The sequence below is a fragment of the Varroa destructor genome, unplaced genomic scaffold (genome assembly GCF_002443255.2).
Source record: "Varroa destructor unplaced genomic scaffold, Vdes_3.0 BEIS01000007.1, whole genome shotgun sequence".
NCBI classification, from domain to species: Eukaryota; Metazoa; Arthropoda; class Arachnida; order Mesostigmata; family Varroidae; genus Varroa; species Varroa destructor.
The window spans coordinates 35,873,938-35,901,749 of record NW_019211460.1 but is presented as its reverse complement, the minus strand read 5'-3'; the positions used below and the strand labels follow the sequence as shown (position 1 = coordinate 35,901,749).

At 41.0% G+C, this 27,812-nt stretch overlaps 1 long non-coding RNA gene across 4 annotated transcripts; it reads right to left on the bottom strand.

The window, feature by feature from the left end:
* Positions 1 to 15,631: 15,631 nt before the first annotated feature.
* Positions 15,632 to 25,368, bottom strand: LOC147754648 (uncharacterized). 4 transcript variants are annotated; one of them, XR_015317609.1, is made up of 5 exons: positions 24,729 to 25,368; positions 19,679 to 19,800; positions 19,087 to 19,147; positions 16,571 to 16,707; positions 15,632 to 16,237 (listed from the first exon to the last, which is right to left on the bottom strand). It is a non-coding gene; the product is annotated as an uncharacterized LOC147754648 (long non-coding RNA). The 4 variants fall into 4 exon arrangements; XR_015317608.1 differs by lacking the exon at positions 24,729 to 25,368 and adding an exon at positions 20,057 to 20,161; XR_015317607.1 differs by lacking the exon at positions 24,729 to 25,368 and adding an exon at positions 20,190 to 20,640 and having other exon boundaries at positions 15,634 to 16,237.
* Between the last annotated feature and the right edge of the window lie 2,444 nt (positions 25,369 to 27,812).

Below are 27,812 nucleotides of genomic sequence, written 5' to 3'. Positions count from 1 at the left end.
GCTGATGGCGCAGGTGTAAACGGTCATAGATGAGACGCGGAAAGCTCACCCCTTTTCTCTACCCGCTAGCTAATCGTTTATATGTCACTGAAACAAACAATTGGACTCTAAGCGCTGTTAAAACTTCATACGCTTCAATGAATATGTAACATACAACAATCACTCGATACATTAAATCTTCTAAACCAAATGCAAGTCCTTAAGCAACCATTAACGTGAATTCTGCATGGATGCTGCCCACCCTGCATTGCTCTACACTTCTGAATTTGATGCTGCCATCTTTAAATAGCAGTACAATGCAATGGATATGTTTATAATCATAGGACTTTCTATCATGAAGGAAAACGAGGCTTTGTGTGTATGTTCTTGTTTACATCGACTATACATTTGACGTACGACCATGGAATTCCAAAGCAAGATTAAAGATGGTGAAAAATGGAAATGAATAGGACAGAAGTCGTCCAACTAATAAAGGACGACGACAGAAAGTAACAGCCAAAACTAACTGGAATTCGACGTTCGGACTTCGACGATGACTTTGCTACTTTTTAGATGTATTTGCCTATGGGTGTGTTAGAAGTGAGCGTAATGGCATGCCTTGCTTATGCATCTACCGCTAGCGACTAGCTGAATAAGTAAATTGTGGATGAGGGCAATGCAGGGTTCGTTTGCCCGTGGCGTGTATTTACTGCCAAACTAGGCACATCTGTGTAAAAGATGGATCCGCCCCATTTTCCGCCACACTATACTACTATCTATTCCTCTCGCCAGGAGTAGTTCCTTATTGGAAAAGTCATAAGGACCTTGTGGTATATTTTTTCTCCCGTCTCACTTCCAGTATGCTTCTTTGCTTCTTTAGCAGGAACAACGCTATCGCGACGGAAACTGCTGAAGAGGTCGGCGACTCTTCTCGTCGTCCGTTGGTGAACGGTCGATTCGCCATTCAGCTTTGCAATTGTCACAGCAAACGCAGGGCTGACGAGCAGGGTCGGCTTTTCCGTCCAAACTCCGCCAACCAACCATCGCCTCCCCTTCACTGCCACCTTTGCATTCATAGTCTCAGCCATACCAGTCATACAGCGTTAGCGCAGCTCCCTACAATAGTCAGTCTGACCTCAATGGTGCAGTTTTCGTCCCTCAGCAATGGCCCCCTTGTGATAAAAGCTCGCCCGTCGCAACAGTGTCTAACAGGGATAGAGAGAAAACACTGTGTGGAGTGTGAATCCTCCGCTTATGTTATGGTGCCAAGAACAGACGCAGATCCAAATAGGCCGATGCCGTAACGGCGGAGGCGGTGGGGGCGCGCAGGGAAAGGGTTGACGATTTGCTGCTCGGAGCGAAGAATGTCTTCAAATGTTACTTCAGTTCGAGCGCTTGTTATTCAACCAAGCGCACTGCCAATAAAGATCATTGTCAATTTCTTAACAACAGATAAGATGTTGAAGTTAAAAAGCAGCTTAGAAATAATAGTCGAGACGAACACCCATATTTTTATTTCTACATTTGATTTATACGCATAGAGAGTCATGTTCAGTTTTATAAATTGCAACACCTAGAAACAAATGCGAATCTTTATTGCACTAAAATCGCTTTGAATTTTGTAACAATAATCTAAAGGCAAAATGTCAGTGATACCTCGATATACAGGGTGGGCCAAAACTCCTTTGGTGATCGGAGGTTCATCGTTTTATGCTGATAAAGTAGCAGAAAATACGTTCATTAGTGAAATAAAGAACTAATTAGTTGGTCAATTAATTGTAGTTAGCCAGCGTTTAACTATTTTACTTAAAAAACCGACTAATTCTCAAGTGTTGAATATCCATGGGAAGGAATTTTCGCTAGCGTAGGAGTCTCGAAATTACAAAATTTTTGGTTTGAATCTAACATGGAACTTGATGCAATATCATACTTGCAAGTTTGGAAATAAGGTTAATTATTGTATTTTTCTTTCGATCTTAGACGTGTGTTTGCGTATTCTTAAAGCAGAGTATTTTTATTCTTTCCGAATTAGATGCGAGCATACACGATTGTTAGTGTGACGCCCGTTATCAAACTCTCGTTCTAGGTACAGTTTATCGTCGAACATCCCATTTAACTCTTATTTCACATAAATTCGTATGACAGAGTTGCTAACGATTCAACTAGAGTTCAACCAAAATTGCAACGAATCATGTGTTTCAGGTCCTCGAGTATTTTGTGCGATGTTTGATACAAGTAGTCCTTAACATAAGCCCACAGCCTCAGAATACATTATACAGTACTCGTCTAAAGGGTGAGTCGTTAAGCACGACCTCGTCTTAAGGTCATGCATACAACTCGATACGGCGGCGATGCTATGATGTCCTGTCCGGTTCATGGCCTACACGGCCTCGGTTTATCTGCAAGTAAGTCAGTCCCTTAGAATTTCTTCATCAATTAGTGTTACCTTGACCAATGAAAGCCGTAATCCGTATTCTATGCGACACCTGCGGACTGTCACCGTAACGGCTCCGCCACATTAATATCAGGTTTTCACAGGAAACAACGCTGCTCCAGTTGTAACGTTCTATAAGCGTTTCGCGTACTTCACAGCTTTTGCAATTTAGACGTGTACTAATGCTATGGCATTATAACATAGTGTTATATGAGGCATAAAGAGGGCATTGGGGTGACCCTCTTATTTCCCCACATATAAGTTCGCTTTTCATTGCAATAATTTGCATAGCTACTGAATGAAACAAATATATACATAAAGGTTATTAAAGTAAAGTTAAATGCACACGACTAGAATTACATAAACACATTGTAAGATGACTTAACATATTGAAAATCAAAGGTGGGCTAGATGTACCCTCTGTGTGCTTCTTTTTCGCAGATTCTCAGTTGTGAGTACGTTCGTGTGCCAATTTTTTCGATTAGTAAATGCAAAATAAAAGATTAATTATCTTTGAATTGTCTACCTACTGCTCTGAGCGATAGAATTAATGTCTTTCGTGTATAAAGGAAAAAAATCGTATAAAAAGATCCCGCTAGACGATGTCTTTTTACCCATTCGTTTCTGTACTGACTTCACGAAGGTTTCAACAACACACCCTCACTTGGCAGTATCGCCTTTTTTGATTCCATGAATCGTGGGGTTCACGATCGGTATCGTTTTTGGTGAGAAAAGCTTGTTGCGTTACGAACTATATTGTATTACACATACGTCCTACCAATTCATTTTCTCTTGCCTATTTGACATAGATGTTCTTGTTGGGGTAACGACGGACGATCGACCTTGTTTGCTCGTATGAGCGTAGCACTATAGAAGCCGTCCCATTCCATTCGATTCTATTTGAGCGACAGGTAAGAACACATCACGAAGGTTGTTAGAGAAAGGAAAGAAAAGTAAATGAAGGTCTGCTCTTTAGGAGCTGAATAGGTAAATAGAAGGCAAGCATTACCGATCACGATGTACCTTGTATATTTAGTTTTCTGCTATGAATTAATTTCAAGAAAATACAATATACGAGCGTTTCAATTAGCGGCCTTTAAATATAATATAGATAGAGCTTATGCAACGTCTAATGATCTAAATATTAAACGTAAATAAAGACATAGCACTTGCAGGCCACAGCAAGGATTGCTCTTATCTTTTTATGCTAGCATAGGTTAATTTCAGCACAGCCGATTACGTAAGCCTATATATTTTTACGCACGTAGAAGCCCTGGATCAACTATATAAGGTTTGTTCGCTGTGGTTAGGTGTATCAGCGTCTTTATGGCATCAGTCAACTACTGTCAATGTCTCATTATGTCTATCCCTTTCGATCAACACCTTTTTCTGTGCAACTTTGCCTGTTCGTTTTTCCAGACTTCCGAGACTCCATTGCGACCAGACACTCTTATTTGCCTTACACTGTTTTCTTTGATCTACATTTGTGGCCTGATTGACCTAAACCTCCTTGTACTAAACTCATAGAAAGTCATTTTCCTTATTTTGCGAACCCCTCCTCCTAGCTCATCCTATCTACCACAAAGGATAACTAGCTTGTATCCGTTTTTCTCTCTAGTACAACGCTTCTCCTCGGTATCGTCATCTTCTGCTGGCGCCGTTTACTTTGAGCTTTACCGCAATGATGTGCCTGCATCGAATGTCCTCATCGATACGTCATACAGCTGCTATTTCTTTTTCATTCTTACTGCTACTCTTCGTACGCCAAATGTCGAATACACCACGTGATATTCATATCATCTTTCTGTTTCGAATTATAGCTATGCTTTAATAATAACTTTTACCCCACAATTCTCAGAGAGTATATACAGACATACACATGTACATATATCCACGTATATTTCTATACGCTAGACTGACAAAGGAGAGTTTAACGTTTGTAGAGGGCGAGGGTCCACTACTGTCTCAGCTTTTCTCTATCTTTCTAAGGACCTAAGATAGGAACAAGCTGTTGTTCCAATAATCCCCTGGGACGCTGATGTTCACAGTTTAGGCCCAATGCTCCGCTCGTACATTTTCTTCTGTTCGTTCCCCTCTTGAAAAGCCATCCTTTCCTATTTTCCCCTTTATCTTCTAGTTCTATTTTTTTACCCTTCCGCCGTTGTCCTGCTCTCGTCAACCCGTGACTGTCAAATCTTTCTGCCCGGGCCTTTTCAAAGCGAACTTCCAGCCGCTTCGGCCGCCGGTTACGAGCTGCCCGAATTTATTGCAGGGTGAAACTATCGTCTGCTTGCAGTTTGAAGCGGTTGTCTTTTAAGCTAGCCATTTCTCTGCTACTTCCTATTGCAATTACAGAGATTATCAGTGGCAGCGGCGATGTGGTGGTGATTATGATGATGATAGTAATGCCGGTACGTATGCCATACTGCACCCCTGTTTACGGCGTCACGGGATTCCTTTGGGCTTGCTGCTGCCATTGCCGTTACTACGACTACTTGACGGCGTTCAAAAGCCTCAACCGCCGTTCTCTCTTCTATCCATTGCGAGCCCACTAGCTTGGCCCCACAGTTCGCGTCTGATCCGTAACCCTATTTCGTCTCCAAAACGTACGCCGCCCATAGGCCAAGTCTGCCTGGCAGGATGCAGGAGGTCAACGGCTGACGACTTCGGTCCGTCCATCTTTCTATTCTGTCTTGCCGGTTGAAAGAACGTGTATATGTATCTTCCTGTGTTGCCGCCTTCTTCCGCGTCCTTTCTGCTCTAGTTCCAGTGAAACGGCTGTTGCTACCGCGGAGCTACTATTCGAGGCCAAGACCGAGGTAGAGGCTCGGCTGACCGTCTGTCCACCTGCCCGCTCGGTTAAATCGCATTTTATTTGCTTCTCTCGGACTCTTTATATCACCGCCTCCAGGAGCGTACCAGCGCCCACAGTTAGAAAGCTATCGCGTTGAGAAATGTACTATAGTTAAAGTTAGCTTTACCTCTGCAGAGTTATAGTGGAGGAAGGCGCACTGGAGGTGCTGTACGGTCGAAACAATGGGGGCAAACAACGAAGCGATTGTTCGACTATAACTCCACTATACAACTATCCGTACTGCCGATACGGATGATGATCACGGTGATGCTGTTGTTGATACAATCGAGGAGTTGCCACCTCTTCCATTACTGCCTCTTCCACCTTTCCTCCTGTTTCTATCCTGGACTATAACAAGGAGGCGTAGACGCTTGCTTTTCCTGCATTCTAAGCCTTCTGGCCCCAACGAACCACTTCATAGCTTCTGGCTCTCAAACTATCGACAAAGGGAGCATATCCCAAAACACTAGCGTTTCTTACGGCGCACCCCTGACGAGCCTTCCCAAGTCCTGCTTTAGAGATACAACGGCAGTAGAAAGATGTGGTCTGTAAGCAGAAAAATAGAGAAAAAATCGAAGAATGAAGGGACGGAAACGATTGGAAAAAGGTGGCTGTAATCATATTTTTCCGCTTTCGCTTTATGTTGCAAGGACCTTTATTTGGTTGAAAGCTGTATACGATATACTGCTGCAAAGATACCGACAGGCCTGTGTCATTAGTCAGTGAAAGAAAATTACATACTGGAACATTGCGGTTCCTTGTGAAGTTTTGGTTTCTCTATCGTACGTGAGGTTCTGCTTACAGCTGATAATCTAAACGGAATCCAAAAATCTTTTCATTCACGTTTGTTCATTGTGTCTAATGGTAAAGTAGTTGTTTTTTCAAATAGTGCGTCAGGTTAAATGTGCTCATTTGGCATAAATCAAAAGGGATCCATATATGCGATGCATTATATAACTATTACTGTAAAGGTATGGCCTTAAATCATTGTCATAGCTGCTTTCATTATAAATAACAGATTTTTACAATAGGATTCCAAAAAATAAGTAGAAACACGCAGCGTTTCTTTCGTGGCTAATTTATTTACGATGTATTGGTCTCATTGCTATCTATTATTGTGTGATGTCTGTATACTATACATAGACTATTCTCGTGAATTTAAAATATATATAATTTTGTCACAAATTAAAGAACAGGGACGTCTATAAGCTGAACGAACTGCGCGGCTTCTCATTCATTTTCAACATTCCACCCGGCACTAGTTAACGCACCGCCACAATGGCAGATTTGTGTACAATATTGCTGCAGGTGATGAGAGATAATTCTTTCGCGTCAATACGAAGCAGTGAAAAGATTGCCCAACCCATGGAGATAAGCTTAAGTCCCATTAAGCCAATTCCAAATAGATCATCATTTCTTTTTCATGGGTCTAATACACTAACTCTGCTCAAGAAGGACACAAAATTTAGTCATATCGCTTGACCAAGTGTGGCAAGGTCACGTTTCTCCATAACAGTGCCAAACTGCACATGGCAAGGATTGGAAAAGTCGCTCCGCAAAAGCTTATATTTTTGCGGTCCCCCAACCTCGCTCTGACGGATTATCATCTTCTCCGGTCACGATCGAATGAAATTAATAAGCATGCATTTTGCAATTATAAAAAAGGTCTTAAGACCAGGAAAGGGTAGTTCTTTCTCCCGAGATGGAATACATATATTATTTGAGAGATCTGAGAAATTTTCTAGATAAAGCTGATATGACCTATGTTGTAATTTAATAGAATACGTGCGCCGCCAAGATTAAAGAAGATGCTAAACTAACGTGAAAGATTTTACATAGCGGTGCGTGTAGGCTGAGTTCATAAGGGCTATTACAAAATGGCCTGCATTTTTTCCGACTATATATGTATAAATTCATTTCACAAGTAAACTAATAATCTAAACAGTATATATATAAACACAGTTGATTCGAATAATTTGGTCCTTATATACCTATACACCTAGCTAAACGCAAGCTATACATCCATAACTATTATCCCGTTACAATCTAATCTGGTTTACTTGACCTCTGTTCTGCGATGAAGACACTTGATCTTCTAGCCTAATTTAAACTATGCTGTAATTACAGACTTCGTAATATTAGTAAATAATTCCGTTGCGATTCTTCTAAGATCTTGCACCACGAAGCTCATTATGCCGTTGCCGCCATGCGGTTACGTTATGACGTAAATTACTCTTCGATTGCAGGCTTATACCTGTCAAGTGTACTTCTTGAGACTTTGTTATATATACTCTACCATCGATGAGCGCATTGCAATGACGCTCTAACTTCGCTACCTAATTAGATATGATCCTACCTTTCAGAGAAAAATATACGTTGACTAATACGAATGATACACCAAAACTGATATCAATCATCTTGCCCGTAAATATAAATGACAAATTCCCAAAGGATAGGATAGGTGATGTTTTATACATATGGAACATTAGACTAAAGCTACAACTTTACGCCTAGACAGTGAAAATTAGAAAACTTTCACATTTTATGTTATGCTCGTGTAGCTAACAACTTTTCAATAGACATTTTTCAAACAACTTCACCCGCACCTGTTTCGGCGTTAGTTTATCTAATTTGTTGATGTTACACCTAATATGTTGTAAACCTAACCTATTACCCCATTGCAATTACCTAATCTGTTATTTTACTCGTTTGTCTAAACATGAATTAATTAGCCTTTGGTTAGCAGACACAGCAGTTCATTACAGGCCTGCGTTGTCCGATTCCAATTCTTCTGAGACCTGCAGTATCAACGGCGTTATTTCATTGCAGTAATTCTATTTTCTCTGGTTTAGTAAATCTATTTTGCGGCTGCAGTTACCCTGGTCGATGTATCGCATTCTCCCATTAGATGGGTCGTACAGTCTTCGTTCCGCTCTGCTGTGATATTTAAAGCGTGTTACATTCGACCCCACCTACACTGCAGACCTACACCTTTACAGGCATTCAATTGCAGCTCTTCCGAGGCTTCAGTAGCCATATCTTTATTGGCCTACCTTGACGCACTTATTCTATAACTATGCTTCACAATTGGCAACTCCCTGAAGTAAATATACCAGTAATAACTTTTCTTTATTTTAGTGCATGTTTCCTACAGCGTGAAGAAATACCTAAGCTCAACTTCAAACTTTCTAATCTAATGCCGAACAGATTTTACCCATTTAGCAGACGTAAAATTAGCATACGGCCATGCACGCTGTCCAATCTGAAGCCTTACTTGAACCGGACTTCGTATCACTCTGCAATTACTCTATATGTCTTATTAAACGTTGTTGTAGTCTCGATACTGCATCGTATGTATCCTGTTTCCCGATTTCAATTAATTGCGCCCCCGGAAAAAATATTCATCCAGTCGAAGAATATAGAAGACTTGTTCGCGACCCAGAGCGACGCACAGTTCACTATGGTTGAAGACAGGTTTCTTTAGCGAGATTAACCACTTGACCGTACGTCTAGCAAATAACCATGTAGGGTATTTGCGCCAGTTTAGCATGTTCTAAAATATGAAGAGTAATTCTCGATCTAGTCTTGAATCTGCCCATGGTGATTTACGCGTCAATGGGTAGATTGTACAAACTACAAACCATAATCCAGGTTCTATTCAGGATCCTAATTAGAATGATCGGTGATCGTTTTGCTAGTTGCAATATAGGACGTGCGAGTTCAGTAGTCTGTCTAAGAACTCTGCTGGAGAAGGTTTGCATCATTCGTTACTTAATTAATTGACGCATTCAGGGAACCTTTCGATGCACTGCTTCGAACCGTTTTACTAGTACAAACTAATATGTATTATTTAACAAGCGTATACTTAGTAGTTTCAAATAAAATGGGTCAGTAAGTCAGGTCGACCCATTCTGCAGTTGAGCTTCGCTGTGTTACCATATCATCGGGCGGTGTGATACAATTGTTGACAGTTTTGTTATACCTATCGTCACCAACGTTTAATATGGACTTGGAATACCGAGTATTAGTCGGGGATTGCCGCATATTAACCGTAAATATATTGTTGATTTTCCAGTGGCTCCACGGTTGCCATTGTCTGATGCGCAAGCCTTCAATGGAAGTAGCTGGCAGAAGTCACCGGAGCACACGGTTAAAGCTTCTCCGAAAGGCTCACATTTACTGCGTATGTCACGAAAGGTTTGCTCAACAACCTTTATTTTAAGTATGAGATATTCATTTCATAAATTAGGTGCCGTTGTAATGAGTTCTCCATATATTGCCTGACACACCTTCGACAGACAGCTGCGGTAGGCGCGTACAGGTACCAATAGTTTACTTCAGCAGGTATATGTATACCAACAATCTACAACAATTTCATCTTTAAAAGGAGGGTTTTACAGCGACGATAAACCTTGTTCCAATCCCAATATTGGCCGGCATGGTTTCCCTGATCCTGTAGTTGGGGTTTAGAGAAATGCTGTAGCGACTGTGAGGGATATCATCTTCTGCGTCGTGCTAGGTGAATCTCTATTGTGTTTGTGCACGTGATGCGAGGTGATTGTGGGGCTCGGGCTGCGGCGCTCGATCACTTAAATTGTCTGCAGATTCATTTTGTCGTAAAGCGCGCCCCCCTCGCGATCATTTGGCTTCTCTGCACTGTCTGCAGATCTCCGATCTTTGTTCGCGTTTCGCTACTTGAAAGCTGCGATTTTTGCTATCAGTGGGAAATCGACACAAAGGGTCTTTCATTCGACAAGCCTTCGGCATGAGCAAGCATTAGCCAGAATAAGCGAAGAAACGGAAACAAGCTAGGGCGATACAATACTATCAATCAGATTTTTCCTATTATATTTTAAAAATAAATATTGTGTGTTCATTTACTGTACATCTACCAGTTAGACTCCGCTTGTTTGCCATTTAATCCAACATAGATTTTACTAAGATTTTAGGTTTTTATCAAACCGGTTGGAAAAGCTCATTCAGTTACATAGAGTAAAGGTAGGTTAGTTTTCTGTTGAATCCTACACGCTGCAGACCTTGTTAGCTTAATCACTGAAACAACAGAAGTTAGAGTACACAGATCAGCTGAACTAAAATGTATCATAGTCACCATTAGCGTTTGTTAACGTAAAACGGACATACACCGCGTACACAAGAACAAACAATGATTTCAGCCATCGCTCTACATGTCTCCTTCATTGTTACCCTCACTCATAATTCCCCCACCTACAAGGCGTACGAAACCCAGATATGTTTTGCAGAGAGGCCACGTGCAGCCTAAACGGCCAACCTGTAACCAGAATTGCAGATCGACAGACGGCAACGGTAATCCGAGATATTTCAGCAGCTCCAATCTTGAGATGGCTAAAATTTGGCAAGCGTGTCGCTGCTTACAGCCGCTACCTGCCCCTAATGGCTTATTCTGCTGAGTTGATTAGACTTAAACATAAGAACGACTGTATTAGGTAGACTAATAACATGGAAGACAAGTTCCTAACATATCTATTTTCTGTAGGATCGATGTTTTAATTCCATAAATAAATAAATGGTAAATGTATTTGACAGAATTTTCAGTCAGTGGTTGACACTATGGTGCGTGAATCTTACAGCGTTTAATCTCCTTTTCTAAGTTTCCAATGATCGTTAAACTTGTTGACATACACTTTTGACTATAAAAACTGAAAATAAAGGGTATTCAAAGACGTTAAGCTGCACGATCCAGACGACCAATTCTGATTGCCTAAAGATAACACGACCAGAGGATATCTCATGCCATTGCTTCAATGTGTTACAAGTAGAGTACATTTTGTCGGAACTATATGTTTTCTAGGCCCATATCATCCATCTGAGGCACAGAAAACTGGGTTATGATGCTTCGGAGAGGCCATTACCATTGGGTGTTTGTGCATTTTCCGTAGTGTCCTTAAAGGAAAGATGGTCTAATGACGCCTCTAGCCCGAAAACCGCATAAACAAGTTCGAAATGAAACTTATGTGGATTTTCGCCACTTTAAATATGATTTCGTCTCTTTATGAAGTCACTAACAAGACAATAAACCTCATTGCTGAAGATGACATTGTTGTAAAACTCATCGTTCACATGGCGTTGTCCAGTTACCCACTATCGAAATTTCTTTACCACACACATTCCCGCATTATTTCTTGCCTGCTTAGTATATTAGACAGAATAATACTTGTTTTTGAAGACATGCACTTCTGAAAACTATTTTCAGTGATCGAATAAAACACAGCGCACTTTGCAAAAATAGGACAATCGATTTAGCTAATCAAATCCGGTGTTACGACTACCCTAAGGTCAGCTATAATTCTGACATGTACCGAACTATTTAGACCTGTATTTCACCTAGCCAATGCAAGCCCTACTCGGATCGCGGATCTGTATCTAGATAGGAATCCCATGGTAATTCCCTTGACATTCTGTATCATGAATTCCGTTATTCCATTGTAGCTATTCAGAGCATATCCAATCACAAAAAGTGGCCAATTTCTTCAGATCAACATAACGCTCTACGGGAAAGGCTATTCTTCTTTTGAAAAAGGTATCAACCCCACGCGCAGATCCCCTCAAGATGAAAATCCAGCATTTCAGAGACGATAAGCGATCGACGACCACTTTACGGGAGTCATTTGGTAAGACAGACAGCGTACGCTGAAGGGTAAAGAGACAATTGAACTCCGCTTCCGCAGTAGCGTATATATATATATATATATATGCCAATTTGTCAAATATTAGACACTACGAAGATTGATTTCGTACTTTAAAGTGGTACTCTTCTTTTTTGATAGCGCTGCTATACTTTTTATTCGAAATTCATCTAAGACTGTCTGGATATTGTCATTTGGGCTTTAAACAGGCGAGTTCTAGTAAGCTATAAGAAATCTAAGATACGGATTACACGGACAACTCACCCTGTGAACCTTATGTCTGACAAAGATTTTTACTACTAGAAACGGCATGAGTCGGTGGTTACGAGGATTCGAGAAAGGAAATTTACCATTGGAAAGTAACCCTTTGCGAAGATCAATAACCAAGGGTTACCTATCTCGAAGTCTTAGTTGTACTTGTAAATACCACACTTGATCACTTCGGTCAAATTAGTAAGATAAACCGGCTAGCTAAGCGTGTACGACATAAATTAAGCAATGAACAAAAAAATAGGCGTAGAGACGCTTGATTTTCTTTGCATTACGGTAATGACCCATTGTTCCGTCGCATTATGTGATGAAAAATGAATCCTCTGCGATTATACAGGTAATCACATTAGCGGCAAGATGCAGTTGAACGAGCAGACGTCATTCTAAGGCGAACGTACAGCTGCGGAAATTTATGCCGCATGTTTGATGATCCCGATACACTACAACCGATGGCGGCTGAGCTACATTACCAACAACTAAAGGAAATGATAGATAAAAAAAAATTCATTCAAGATTAGTGAACAGAGGTAAACCACTCCCGTTGCGCGACAACGTTCGATGTCACACTGTTATGAATCACGTTGGCAAAAATTCAGAACCTATACTCGCAGGTTTTCTGTCATCCGACGTATTTACCATATACTGCTCCGTTTCCGCAGACCATCATTCTTTCTACCCAACATAATGTAGAAATTACCTTTTAAGGTTTAATGAATGGACCCTTATACACCTAAGCTTCTACGACAAAGCATTAAATAAATTACCTTCCAGATGGCAGAAGGTCAAAGACAATAACGGTGCATACTTCGAGTAAAAGGAACTAGGCTTGTGAAAAAAGTTTGCAAAGCTCGAGTTCGTGTTGCCACGTTTCATAATGAGCGCCTTCCATATGTCACATTTAAGTGTCTTCCAACAGTTTGAAAGAAGCGCCTGCAAAATTAATCTTCATTTAATATCTGTCAAGGTAGCATGAAAGCTAACTGTACTACGCAATAAATATGTAGCAAAGACTTTTTAATACCATCCGTATAATTCATATAGTACTACGTTATATAGCGAGAAATATTTAAAAATGGCAACAGTTACAGGGTGAGTTAGATGTGAGTATTCCGTTTCGTTTTCTGTCTCCTGTATTTACATAAGATAATCACAGCAGTGTTTGCGGTTTGCGATAGCGAGAACGTACTACACTTCTTGCATATCGCTCAAAATGCAGACTACAATTCGCGTCGACGAAAGCAGCACCGATTGCTTAGCGAATACGAAAAGAAGAACTCAATCACTCGCAGATTAAATGAGGCTTTGAAGACCATGAACCGGGCGAACAGCTCACGGTACAACACAATGCAGTTGTCGTTCCGACAATCTCAACACAAATCGGTCTATCGACGAGCATTTTGTGGCACGTTTTTAAGGACAGTGCGTATCAAACACCACCGAAAATGATTCACGGCCTAAAACACCATACATAGTTGTAAGGCGACTAATGAAATTGATGTTGAACTATGCAGGACCGTACTACAAAACTACGGTAACGCAGACGATTTCTGAAAATGTATCTGGCCAAGACTGGGTCCCGCAGGTAGTCCAAATTAACTCCGCGGGGTAGACTGAGATGAGTATGAAGACACGCACGAAAGCCGCCTTTTGTTTTCTTCGCCGAGTACTAATCTTTAAGGTGCTTTATACAATAGTTACCACTATGGTCATTCATCTGGTTTAATTGACATAAAACAGAATTGTGGAACCGAATTGCAGTTCAGCACTTTACAGATCCTACGACATTACTGTGATATTATACCCGTTAATATGTCTGTGGTTTAGTATATAGAGATATATATAGAAATATCATAGAAATGCTATTAAGGTGTTTCTGATACAAAAGTGTTGCGCAGTTAAGTCGTTGCGTCTCTTGCCACTTTAACAGGTATGAAATGCTATCTCCATCTTTGAACGGATTTTTGAGCCATTCTATATATATATATATATATATATATATATACATGGCTGAGTTCACCTGAATACACAGATAAATAAGTCGGAGAGATACTCAAGTAAAACAAATTTTTCATCTGTTCTGCTTTTACAATCTATGCGTTAGAATTTTATCGCGTTGTCTGGCTCAGCTTCAGTCCCAAATCGTGAAGATTTTGAAAAGCATGATAAATGCTAGTGCTATTTTATGCGCCGTAGTTGTATACGAGATGTACGCGACTATATAAAGAAGACATCGGAAAGTCTTTATCTATCATTTCGAAACCTAGTGCCTATCTATGACTGTCGATACACTTTTACACTTGCGGTAATAGCAGTGGCATCAATCAGCGACAGCTGATGTCTGCTCATCGGTGATAGCTGAACTCTAGCTTCAGCGGTTTGGTATAGGCGACATTATGGCGTCGGTTTCTCTCTTATATGTACAAGAACAGTCTCTGTAGGCGTATGTCGTAACTGAGGCTTAGTTTTAATGTGGCTTTATTGCAATGGAAGCTGGGTTGGGCAAGAGCCTGCTGCTACCATTAATGCCTCCTCTCGAATATTTCGAAAAGAAAGAAGAAAAAGTAGTTTTAGGATTTAGAGCCAATGACCGACTTAGCCCACCAACGACGATGCTCTAACACTCGTTACGCCATCCAACCACAAGGTTACTTTAGGCGGGAGAGGCCCGAAAGGAAACTAGAAGGCCAGCGATCTTCGGGTCACAAATATATTGAACGACTTATCTGGCTACTGTCACTTTTACTACGAGGAGGACCTAACCAACCGCTCGCTAGCCTGCATTCGCCCTGCGTTCCTGCAGCTCAAAAGCTCCCACTTCCCTGCCGTCGTATTTTAGATCCATTTTACAGCAAGCTGGAGGCAACATCAAACAGTTTATAGTCGTTGGCCTCTTTTCACTATTTCTCCGTGCGTTTGCCCATATACTAATGGACCGTAGATATTGAACAAATTTCATCTACCTTTCACCTCTGAGATACGAATAATAATAATCATAATACCAGCAGTGATAACACTACGAATTTTGACCCAGTTTAAAGAGGGCCTATATATATATAGCATGCCTAGAAACGAACCTAGACAATGTGATAATGCGTACTAGCCATGCTAGGCCAGTTCAGCTAATTAACGTTACTGTCAATCATCATTATAATCGCGGCTGCAATACGACTACTTCTACTTGTACCTGTTTTTTTGCACTGTGATCTATGTTACCTTCGCAGGACAACTGTATTTTGAATAACGAAAATAGAATTTTCAATCCCAATACGAAACGGATGTCTCATGGCATTTCTATAGGCACGCCGGTAACCACGTGCGAATTTTGCATCTACTATTATATATATATATATACATATATATAAGAGAAGGCTAGTATTTCGTTGTAAGGAAAGCCGCTTGCCTTCGCAACCCGCAATCTCTACTACGTGACTCGATGCGGGCACTGGGTAAACACTACAAATGTCATACGAGGCATGCAAAGGGTAAACACTACACTTTATTGCATATTTATGTCCTTCTATTTTAGGATCAGTACTGGGCCAAAGGACTATTATATCTTATATAACAAGTCAACGTTAATAATACACAATTGGCAGGGGAAAAATACTAACTTGTGCGTAATATGATTTCCCTAGGTACTACAAGTCATCACACACATTTCAAAATGGAACTGATATTAATAATAGAGGGGTAGATCGAGGAAAGCGGTTAAGGGCTCAGGGTTCAGCCAGATCTTCATCCAAAAAAAGGTTATGCTTTGCATTTGACGGGACTCTGAAGACCTGCTTCATTGGAAGTTACTCCCTATGAACCAGACGATTGATCGGTACGTTTGTTTGGTCCAGTGGCCCAGCGGTTAATCACGCCTTTCAGAAGAAATGACTTGACAAACGAGGTCAAGTCAGCCTGCTCCTTGACAGCGCGACGCTACTCACAACAAATATCGTCAAAACTGCCCTCCTGGATTTCGTTACCATTTGATATTCTGTGGATTCTGCAGCGACCGATTTTCACCTTCCTCGACAATGTTAAGACCTGGACATTTAATAAACAAACGGGTCTCAGAAGCTGACTAGGCGATTTCTTTAACATCAAACCTGAGAATTTCTGGCGAGAAGAGATAAATTAGTTGACAGATAAAGAAGATCTTGAACAATGACGGCAAATACATAATATGAAAACTTATTATCAAAAACGCGGCGTTTTCTGTTCAATAAAAACAGGTGTTTTTTAACCATACTTGCCAAAACAACTTGTTCAAATAAGCTGCTTTCAACTCACTCGATGTATCTTCAATTGAAGCAGCTCTTATAGATCTAAGGAGCACAGGCAGTGCAGAATATTTCAAGAACTTTGACATTCACCCACCTGACGGCCTGCTAGGATGGGTCCACGTCCATGGCAAAGTCCTTGTATGCATAGGAAAAACTAGCTGTTACTTTTCCAGATCGCACCGATTTTCCGATTTACGGACTGATGGGTAAAGTTAAACAGACAGTGATTTCCTAAATAAGAAACGTGTAAGTAGTCAAACGACTTTAATACTGATTACTTAACCGAAGCAATGAAATTGTGTTTTAGTATGTAATACCGTTTAGCATATGATAAATTCTACGTTCTAATCTATTCTTCGATCAATAGTATTAGTAGTAGCTACAAACAGTGACTTATTAGCGGTTGAAGCCATATAGAAACGCTTCCACATAACCCAGCAAAAATTGAAGGCTTTGGTAGAGCTTAGGTGAGGAACCGTAAAAGAGAGGAATTTACGTATTTATTAATAATACAATAGAACAGGTTGTCTTTACGTAAATCGTTAGTGACAGTTGTCTTTGTTGTGGTGCGGCGTCCACAGCGGGACGTCGAAAACAAGACGTAAACTATGTATTCGTTCGCTGCTGGGTACGTCGTCGTTAGATTCTAAAACGGCATCAGCACGCTTGTTAGTTAAAAACCTTTTTTTTAATACAAGTGTTTTAATAAAAACAAAAGGTCGTTTTACTTGATTATAAAGTTTTATGTAGGATTATGTCGATATTTTTAGATGAAACAACAAAGAGGCTCTAAAAGTAATAACACATTATTTGAGGATCAAGTCTAAAGAAATTATACGCTTGTATAAATCGCTGCGCTTATTTTTAAATTCGCCTTACATTACAGCACTATTTTTATTTCAAGGTACAAATAATAAGTATAGAACTGTAAGCAAAGTATCCTGATACAATCCGCATTCAACTTAAGCTAGGAATAATAACAGCCCATCAGTTCTTCTTAGCTTCTGTATTGTTTGTAACCGCATTGAGGCTCATCCTGCAAAATCTTCAAAAAAAAATTAACTCTTTGTGTTTACTATTATATTCGAGTAGTATTATATACCGACCATAAAAGTTTAATGGCTTTCTTATTAGAAATATCAGTGAGTAATTTCTGTTTTTTTCATTTAGTTTACGTACTGCTAGTTTTTTGGACGAAGCTAACCTTCTAACTAAAACTCAATGGTCATTCTACAGCGTTGCTTCCCTCGGCGAAAGAACAGGACAGCGATCTATTCACACATATACTTTAGCCGATATTTTGAATCACCAGTCTTCCAGCGTATACCGCATCGGTCTGAATAGATGGACGGAACATGGCTTAGGCCATCAACTGGCTATAAAAGAATCTTCGTTGCTTAAGTGGCTTAGTGTTGCAGTACAATAAAAGCGTTTGCCAACACAACCATTTGCCTTTCTGTACCCACCATTATACAGTCAATTCAATGTGATAGGCTGATTTGCGGCGTACTTCGCGTTCTTCATTTTACTGTGTTTCCTTTATTATTTTATGAGATCCCTTTATATCCTGAGAGTTACCCAGACGAAGCTTCTTCTGACCGAGCATATCTCTCTTACCATTGAATATGGTTTAAAAAATAAGTTTTTTTCCTAATTAGTCAAAGATAGTTTTTCTCTGCTGTCCAATTAATATTTCAAGTATCAATCACATGAATCGTGTCGATGATACAACTAGGACTACTCGTAAAGAAGACATTGTCAAGCATGCAATTTTTAGATTTATTCCTGATCCAGAGGGTCCATGGATTTTTTTCCTTTCTAGCTCCGAGCTTACCGAGCTCTTTTCTAGCATTGATATACTCTTTGAATATTAGTTCTTTAAGTAAATCTACTACAGTATCACCTAAAGCAGCATAGATAACAAGACCTACTACCAAGTAAAGTTTCGCTATTTCTGTAACGTACATTATTTCGGCAGTCAACCTTCGACTTAATGTAGTCGACCTTGCCGCGAATGTCCGGAAGAGAAAAAGGTTTCTATCACCTAGACCTAAGTCAGCTCCGCCTTTTTCGGAAGTCCATTGGTTTATGTCTAATAGGATTGTTTCCTATCTTCGCCTCTCTCTATCTGATCTAGCTCTTATAGGGATGTTTCGATAAATGCACCACACAGGAAACATGTGTGTCCAGCTGCACGCCAATTCGGCTATCTCTGCTAGTGGCATTGCATTTGTAATAATTACGTCCCAACGTAATAGTAGCATTTTTATTCTGATTAGTTTTATTGGAGTATCTGTATTTTTACAGGCATTCTTTGCCAGCTATAGGCCTAGGGAGTGAACCCACTTTTGGATAGCATGACTAAGACGTCATTATACAGTTGTCCTTGGGACGACTTTGCAAAAGGTTTTTGAATTATATGTAAATTTTGTGTGCTGAGAGAAGAAGAGCTAAAGTAGACGTTCATTAGAACAACTAGTTAAGCCTAAACTAGGATCAAATAGGTTCATAGAAAAGAAGTAAGCTTATGGTTGAAATAGCATCTCCTCCAAAATAAATATACACTTTTTCTTACTAGTAATCTACTGCTTCTTCTAACTGTACACTTACGTCTTACCGAACGTCTTTTGTTCTAATCTCCTACCCGATGAGGTCTTTAGGCTGCGAACACCTAAAACAGCAATCATGATTAGACGAGCACACAGCATACCTAGTGACGACCATTTGCATAGCGGTCGTCGGCATAAGGAACTTTAACTTGAATATAATTTAATATATAAGATATAAGAAAGTGACCGAACATGACATTGACTTCTTTATATTAACTATAACAAGTTTTAGAGCACTTCGAGACCAAACCTATGTAAGGAATAGAATGGCTTCTTGGGGACTCACAAGAGTGTAACTGAAGTGGTCTTTGCAAGTAGGGCGGCGAAAGGCCATGATAACAGTTTATATATGATGAACATGGTTAGGCTAGTAACTGCCTTGAGCCTGTTTTCGTAAGTAAGTTCGGATAACTAACTATAGGTTAGTGTTCTAGAAGCGCGGAGTTGGTTGAATCGACGCGTACTTGACAAATAGACACTTTAGGACCGATGATTTAGCGACCCATCTGTCCACTAGCCGTAACTCGGAATCATTGTCCTATATTTATGACACTTCTTGTCTTTGTTCTTAATTTCAGAGTGGCAAGACTTACTTGCGTACGACGACCTGAGGGAGTACATTTCTCTTGATATTTCGGACGTCCAACGAATCAGCTCTGCCGTATGCGATCGATGTGTCACCAACTATGTGCTGATCTCTACGCCTTAGATGCTTCTATTGAGAATCGCAAAACCATTTTGACGCTAATGTCATAACCAGTCCTAACTTCGACAGTACTACTCACATAACAAATCTATTCCAGTCGACGAGTAGCATTTGCAATACGTTACGCTTGAGAACATAATCTTCTGAATAAGAAACCACTCTATGAAGTAATGAGAACAATAGTAAACCTGGAAATAAAGCAAGCTTACAATAGTTACGAATGACAAAACGTTATCTAGTAGAAATCTTTAAAGTATTTGCAAACCCGTGTATAATCATCTATTTTGGGCAAGAGAGGCTTGAACGGCACACACAACTAGTTCAATCGGACTCTCAAACCCTACGTTGCAGCAGCTGAGTCAACTTCTAAAAGACGAATCATCGTCTAGTGAAACTACCGTTAAAGAGCAGTTAATGGCGAAGGCGGCTGTAAACCCAACGGTTGGATCATGACCAACGGATTATATCCTCCGCAACGGTCAAAGACCTCGTGAAACAGGTTCTGGCAGCCAACGCGAGTGAATGACCGGTTCCAATATGCGACAGCTTGAATCACCGGAGCCGGTTCCGTGGACGAATACGGAACCTACAGCAAGGCCGGACTTTAAGAAGACACTACGAATTACGCAATGAAACTGTAAAAAGGCTGCAACTCTCTCTGCGTCCCTGTTCCGGAAGCCCTGGTCAGTAAATACATGCTCCTGCCTACGAAGACCAGGCAACTAGCTCTTTTCACTTGCTGCATTTCTACTCCATACGTTGCCCTGCAGTGAAAGGCCGAGGCCAGTGGAGACATCTTGGGTTTTTACAACCATAAGATTAGCGACTTCAAGTTTGTGCTTAGTTAAGAATAACGTCATTACGTGGCCAACAGCTACGTCTCGTAACAGTCTATGTTCGCCCGGTTGATTCGGAATCATCTTACGTACAAACCGAGGAACTCATCGGTAGGCAAGAAGAGCTGTTCTTGCACTCCATCTTTCCTAACTACTGCCAGCGATCTCTACGCCCATTTCGACCAGCTGAACTCGATCCGCACTATGGCCTTTGTAGAAACGCTCGCGGACTTTGCTTTTTGGGTAGTTAGTTTCACCTCGATACCGGAGGTTCGGTTATATTTGCGATGACCTTAACCGAGGATAGCGTAAAGTGTCAGAGTAAAAGTAATTTTCTGTCAGAGGGCGCCCTTACTGTTCAAGTTGCATTTGTTTGGGTTGTCAAACGCCAAGTTTTGTCAAAGTGCCTAAATGAATGTAGGCTTTTGGAACTAACCCACGAAGGTCTCCCTGTACGTAACGTGGTGAATGCCGACACCTTTGCGCAGCATCTGATCGAAAGTCCCCAATCTACAGTAGAGTCCCTCCGTTCCGTCGGAAGCATATATGATTCAACTGTAGTTACAGGCTTACCCAAAGGGTTCAAATGACCCTCAGGCTTATAACCATGCTACAGTCCAAGTTCTATCCTTTGGCCTCCGTTTTTAAGACGATCTGTTAAGAAATGTATGCGTCACAAAGGCAACAGTGCTTTGAACAGCTAGAGACTCGTCTGATCGCCGATGCGGAACGTGAACTTTACAAGTGGCTAAAACACCACGGCAGCTTTTTCGATTAGCACCTCGGTCCTCATGAATCATTTCTCAGAGGTGTTCGCGTCAAAGGATACGATACCACGTGTGGTACCTTTTTTGCGGACGCGTGGAAAGAAAAGGTCTCAATACAATAAAATACCCTTCCAAGACTTGACATTGCGGAAACAAATGCAAGGCTTTGGGGGCCTGCGTAAAAAAAAAGCTGGTCCAGACAAGGCCTGCAGTGAGCTTCTGAAATAGGCCGTTATTCTGGCACCATGTTGGACAACACTATTCAATAATTGTTTACATACTGGCACACTTTCAGCTTAGTGAAAAGACATGACCTTATTAATGATCCGTAAAGAAGAGGGCTACCCAACCGCACCGTGATCATGGAAAGAGTAACTGAAGAGAAGCGTTTGTTATACTCTGCTTTTCAGCTTGCTGATTAAAAGACTAAACAGCTACTTAGAAAGCGTACACGCCGTCCCAACCGAGCAACATGGGCTGCGGACAGAACACTTCACAGGAACGACGCGCAGGATTTTGATGGCTGACATCAAGAGAGCTTTAGTTACACTGCACAATCGGTTGCACGCGGTAAGACCGCCTTCGACCCGGCGTTCAGTGACCAGGTAATGTGCACGCTAGACTAGCTCAATGTTTCTATGAATGTGCAGAACTTTTTTGCTGCGATTTTGAAGGAAGACACAATGACTATAGACGATGGAGTGGCCGAACTTCCATTTTTCACGCAGATAACTAACCTGGCTCAGGGAGGACAACTTAAACCTATTGTTGTCCTTCGTTTTGCTGAAGGGCCTCTCGGATCAAATAAGAGTGTCAAGGAAATCAGCTGAAGTCATCTTGTGTTCACACAGTTTAGTCATATGCGGGTCGAACAGGTTTCAAGTGCAACACGCGATGGTCCAGGGCCATGCATCAGCCACAAATTTGGGACTGACCTGAGCCGGACGGCAGTGATGAGGTCTAAAAAGGGAGGCAAGAAAACGGCCACTGACGCCTTGTAGCTTGCCAGGTTGCCTCTTGCTTATGTGAGCCAGTCTCCATAGCTAGGGTTGCTTTTTTCCGTTGAAGGCAAAAGTCTTACCGCACAGGTTGACGGAAGATTAAGGAAGGTAGATTTGGCCGCATGGGCATTCGGACCGTTTCATTGTCTCATCTTGTTCGATTTTAAGAACGCTCTAATTGTAGTGTGCGGGGCACGCGTAATTTGGACAAATCCTACAGTGAATACTCTCGAACAATTAGACTGCGTCAAAGCCTTTTTCCTCAAAAGACTAAAAATCGAGACCTGAAATCGCCTCGCGTATTTTATAGCCGACTCGCTATTGCTTTTCGCTGCATTTGGCACTTACAAATGTTGTGTCGATAAACTTAGCTAGAATTATCTGATGCTATACGACTTTATGTGATGCATATACGTATATATGTATATGCATCATACCAAACATAGCGTCCCGATGGCATTGGTTCGTACCCCTAAGACCATAAATAGATAATCTATAGTTGTTCACCTAAGTATATAGTAGGTAGCATCGGTCATGCGTCTATTTACTTTGGCCCTGCTTTGATACCGACGAACTTAAAACAAGGAAGAGAGTACACTCCGTGATTTTATGTTAAGCGAGCACGTGCCCGCCTGTCGCCTGGACACTCTAAGTCCGTCTACGCTTTTTGTTCAATCCTCCCATAGCATACGCGGAGTACGCGTACAACCTTACTACCAAGTGACTTTTACTGGAACTTTATTTGGCGGCAACAGTAATCGCTGCAGCAAAGCTTCATCATGACCGTAGCGTTTTCACAATCGTAAGTCGCTTGGAACCGATCCTGAATAGATCGATATCACTCTAGGTCGAGGGTAGGCGACTCAGGGTTGCTCGCTTATTTCCTGACAACGAGCTATTGCTTCTACAACTAGTACTATTACTTCGAACAGAAGGCTATAATAAAGCTCACATAGCTACAGTAGCCGGTGGTAGAAGCTACGTACATACTGCATAATAGAATTCTGGCATAATTACAACGGCATCATCATCGAGCTGTTGTGCCACCACCATCTCCAACGGTCACGATCGCACCTCCCAGTCGGCCATGGTGCTCGACGGCATGTTTGTTGGCGTCATCGTTCTCGGGCAGCGTGGGTGGGGTGACATAAATTTAGCGTCGATGTGAACGCCTTCCGGTACTGTTTCAGGCCGCCAGCCGTAGCTGGACTCTGTATGGGCCAAGTGACGAAAAGACAGACAACGAAGCTACAGACATCGGTCTTAAGAAATTTTTATGGATGTAAAACTCGCCGGCATTTATGCCTTTGGCCACAGATATGTGTGACCTTGGTAACCGCAGAAAGGCAAACATCTGTAGTATTTGCATGACAGATTTATATGTATTTCTGCGTAGCCTAGATATGTGCAGGCACTGGCGATACAAATCGAACAGGACCAGCTATATCTAAAACTAAGCTATGTAACTTAGATCGCCAACATTAGGTGGCGAATTTTTTCGAAGCTGTCTATTCTCATTTACATATATGTCCTTGCAGGTATGAGAGAATCATGCATGAGAGAAAGAAGTTTCCCCCCATATGGCTGTGGATGTGACCAGTTAAGCGTACGTTGTGTTACACTGTGCAGACCGAGACGTGCAGGAACATTAACAGATAGAACAACGTAACAGAGAAAAAATGGCAGCATTTTTAGAAGTAAGGTACGTTCAGCGATAACGTAAATTGCCTTTACGCGTCTAAAGCAGTTAACATGAGCTAAAATATTTATTAATAAGAAACGTCAAAAAAAAGTTCGGGAAACATTGCTAAGTAAACTAGAAAGGAAAACGTTTCATCATCAACGCGTAAACGCGATATTCATAATAGATGTTAATACGTAAGGACAAATGTGACAGGTCCAATCGGAAACGCGGACAAGGCTAAAATTTAAGCAAGAGTCATCGTGAGAAATTCTTCAAAACTCTTGACGATGCCATAAATGACTAAAAAAAATACTACATCAATTGTAATATGGGGTAGCTCTATAGACCCCAATGGCTAATGTGGTATATATATATACATATATGCTATGCAATCTCGCACATTTCATAGTCACATTGTCAAAGTTTGAATGAAGAGCTACACTTTATAGTCAGCCAGGTAAAGTCGAATTGGTCTGTGTTAACTGGAGAAAGGCAGGTTATTAATACGTTTACAATCTTTCTGCAGTGGTATATAAATAATGGTAAGTATTTATAGTAATACCGTGTTCCAATTATCGTACAAATAAGATTACTTGACTCATTAGTGACTATAATAAAAGGATATTACTTGAAGTTAGTTTTTACTCACCAGTTCGGATCGTTTCTAACCCTTTCGTCGGCTCCCCGCCGCGTAGTACATTCCTTCAGACGTTAATAAAGCCAAACCGTTGTGACCTCGTAAACATGTCGAGGTCTGCTTTAGAACCCTAGCTGATAAGATTGAATAGTTCGATCTATGGCGCATAACTCTACTAGTGAATCGATTCTGCCCCTATTGAAGGGCATCATTGTCGTTCCTAATAGAAGGTCGCCAATTAATGGCAGATTTTTTAATACAAATAATTTGAAAACGATACTAATGGTGGTCTACACTGAGCTAATACGGTCAAGATTCGGCGTGATTGTAGCTCGTAGTTCTTTCACCAAGCTTATTTAGGAAATGTCTTGAAGTGTATTTTATAGTCTGTTGGTGAGAATGTACGGCCATAGTATTTTAGATAAAAGATGCACGTTACCCATCGATGATTTCAGTCGATTGAATGGGCATCCACAGTTAATAAGTCATGACTAACTCGGAAGAGTTCGAAATATTGCGTATATCTGTACAGGTGGCAAAAGATTAAGGTATTTTCTGTTACCAGGGGATGTGAGGCCAAAGTCTAACTATCGTCATTTAACGTATTCAAGTAGCACTACAGTAAAAACTGTATATACGCTAACTGTGATTGTTCTCGTAGTATACATATCTTACTCGTCTGCTGCTGTTTAGCTGTTCACTGTCTATTTATCTCACATAAAAAGACACAGACTCTATTGGTAGAGGAGGCCATATGACGTCTATGTAATTTCGACAAGGCCGTGGCGAAATACTTGCAGGTTTGCCCTTAAACCACCGATACGTACAACAGATAGTGGAAACAACTTGTAGAACGGTAATAATTACCAGACCATTTAGCTGCGTGGTTTTAGGTTTAGTAAAGGAACAGATTTCTAAAGATCATTTTCATCCATATGGTATTAATATGGATGAAATAATTCAGATATATGGTATTGATTGTTTTGCTAAGTGGATTTTTCCATTATGTGCCCCTCCATAGAATATTGAGAGATGATGCAGGACTCTCTTGCTTTAGAAAATATACAGTTGGCGACTTCCAGTCGAACGAATTTGGGGTGTAGCAGCTTTTTCGCTTGTCATTTAGACGTACGTTTCTATTCTAATTGGCTTGGACATAGCTTTGAAAATGAAAGCTGGTCGTAAAACCCGTGCCTATCTTTAAACCGATAGATATATACACTAAGACTTTCCTTTCTAGCAAGTTAAAATGTTAGTAGTAAGCTAATTCACTTATGAACATTTAAACGAGTATGAAATGATTCCACGAGATCCATATCCAGTCTAATGCAGTGCTTACGGATATTTTGATGGAACCTTCTCTACTTCTATTTTATTAAGTGAAGTGGTTTGACCCGTGTCCTTCCTTAAACCTTTAAAGAAGTAATGCCGACCATCCATATTAAACGCTTGCTAACTTCCTTCATTGTGGTATTAATAAGAGGGCAAGAAGGTAAGGGGGTAAGGCATAGGTGAAAGATCGACTATGCACTAAGAGGACAGTGGCCAAATCTTAGCCACTGTTGTCCGTTTCTATTGTGTCAACGTTATTATGCCATCGTTCCGTTTGTAAATGTAGGCAGCCTCCAATGGAAAGTAGAAGAGAGGATGCGGGGGTGGCCAAGAAGAGCAGGGAAATGTGCAAATGCTCTGTCGCATTTCTGCTCGTACCCATACTTGCCTGTACATGGTGCTCTAAAGAACGTTGGTGCGCGCTGTTCGATAGCCCGCTGATACGGCGGCCTCTCATGTAATCTTAGAAGAAATAATAGTCATCGGCATATCACTGCTGATGTGCTGATGATGCCCGACAGACCACAACAGCATCCGACACTTACCACGCTAGACAGTGTCACAAACATCATATGGAAAAATTGATCAACCAGAAATCCGCCGGGTGGCGTAGAGGCCAAGTGACCCGTTACAATGTGTGCTGAATTCACAGAACAAATGCGTTAACTGGGTAAACATTTTTACGTTGCTGTTTTAGGTATTTATGCTCACAGATAGGTATATGGTATATCGTGATAAAAGTATCACATTTTTTGAAGGACCAAAATGCTACTAGTATTTTTAGTTGGTTTTAATCAGTTTCTGTCATACGCAGAATTATTCACCAATGTCGACTTTTAGCTATTAAGGCTTTTACGAAGGACGTGCCTACATTTCAGAGCAAGCCTATCGACGAAGGACAGCCGCAACTTGGATTGCAAATGATATAGCAGAGATTTTAGGATTACTAACAGCGTACTCGAGCGAACCGTGAATGTGGATTGGTGTTGTACTGCAAACTAACGGAGCCCTCTGACGACAGGTTGTACGCGTTTGCTGGTTATAAATTTGCTTAACAAATTTAGAACTTTATTATTACCACTAGCACGCTCTATATAGATTTTCAAAGACAAAATCATTCTAGTGAGCAGATGGTGACAGCACGACGATTGTAATTGATGTTGAGGCACTCGTCGTTGCACAAGGGCCTGTGAGTAAAAGAGGCAAACTTGCACTGCGTATGCGAGCTTATTCGACACTCAGTATGCAGTGAATGAATAGACCCTTCCACAAGTGACACATATTTCAACCGGTATTCCTGTCTGATAGTTCTCTGTGGAAAGGTTACCCATATGGTAGGTATATCCGCGCAAAACAGAAAACCATGGGACGAAGCGAAACTGCGCGTCAAAGTATATATGGTCCACCACAAACAACGGAACTAGAGAAAACGATGGGCCCACTCAAAAACAGATCTCATTTTATATTCGACAAAGCAAGCCCCTTTTACCATAAGTATGCACGAGCAGAAGTCCTTTGAAATATGCGTATACCTGTATGTTTTTCATCAGCTTTTCCATCATGTGCCGGTCGCAATGAACGCTGGCAGTAGCGATCAGTGCCAGTAATTACAAAACATGCTCGAAACCTACTGGTTTGGTTTAAAATAGGGATCTAGGTTTTATACTTGGTGCCGACTGAATTATTCTGCACGTACACGTAAGGATCAGCAGCGGTTGAGCACATGTATTAATTTATGTAGTCTGAGCCAATAGCAATGGTATC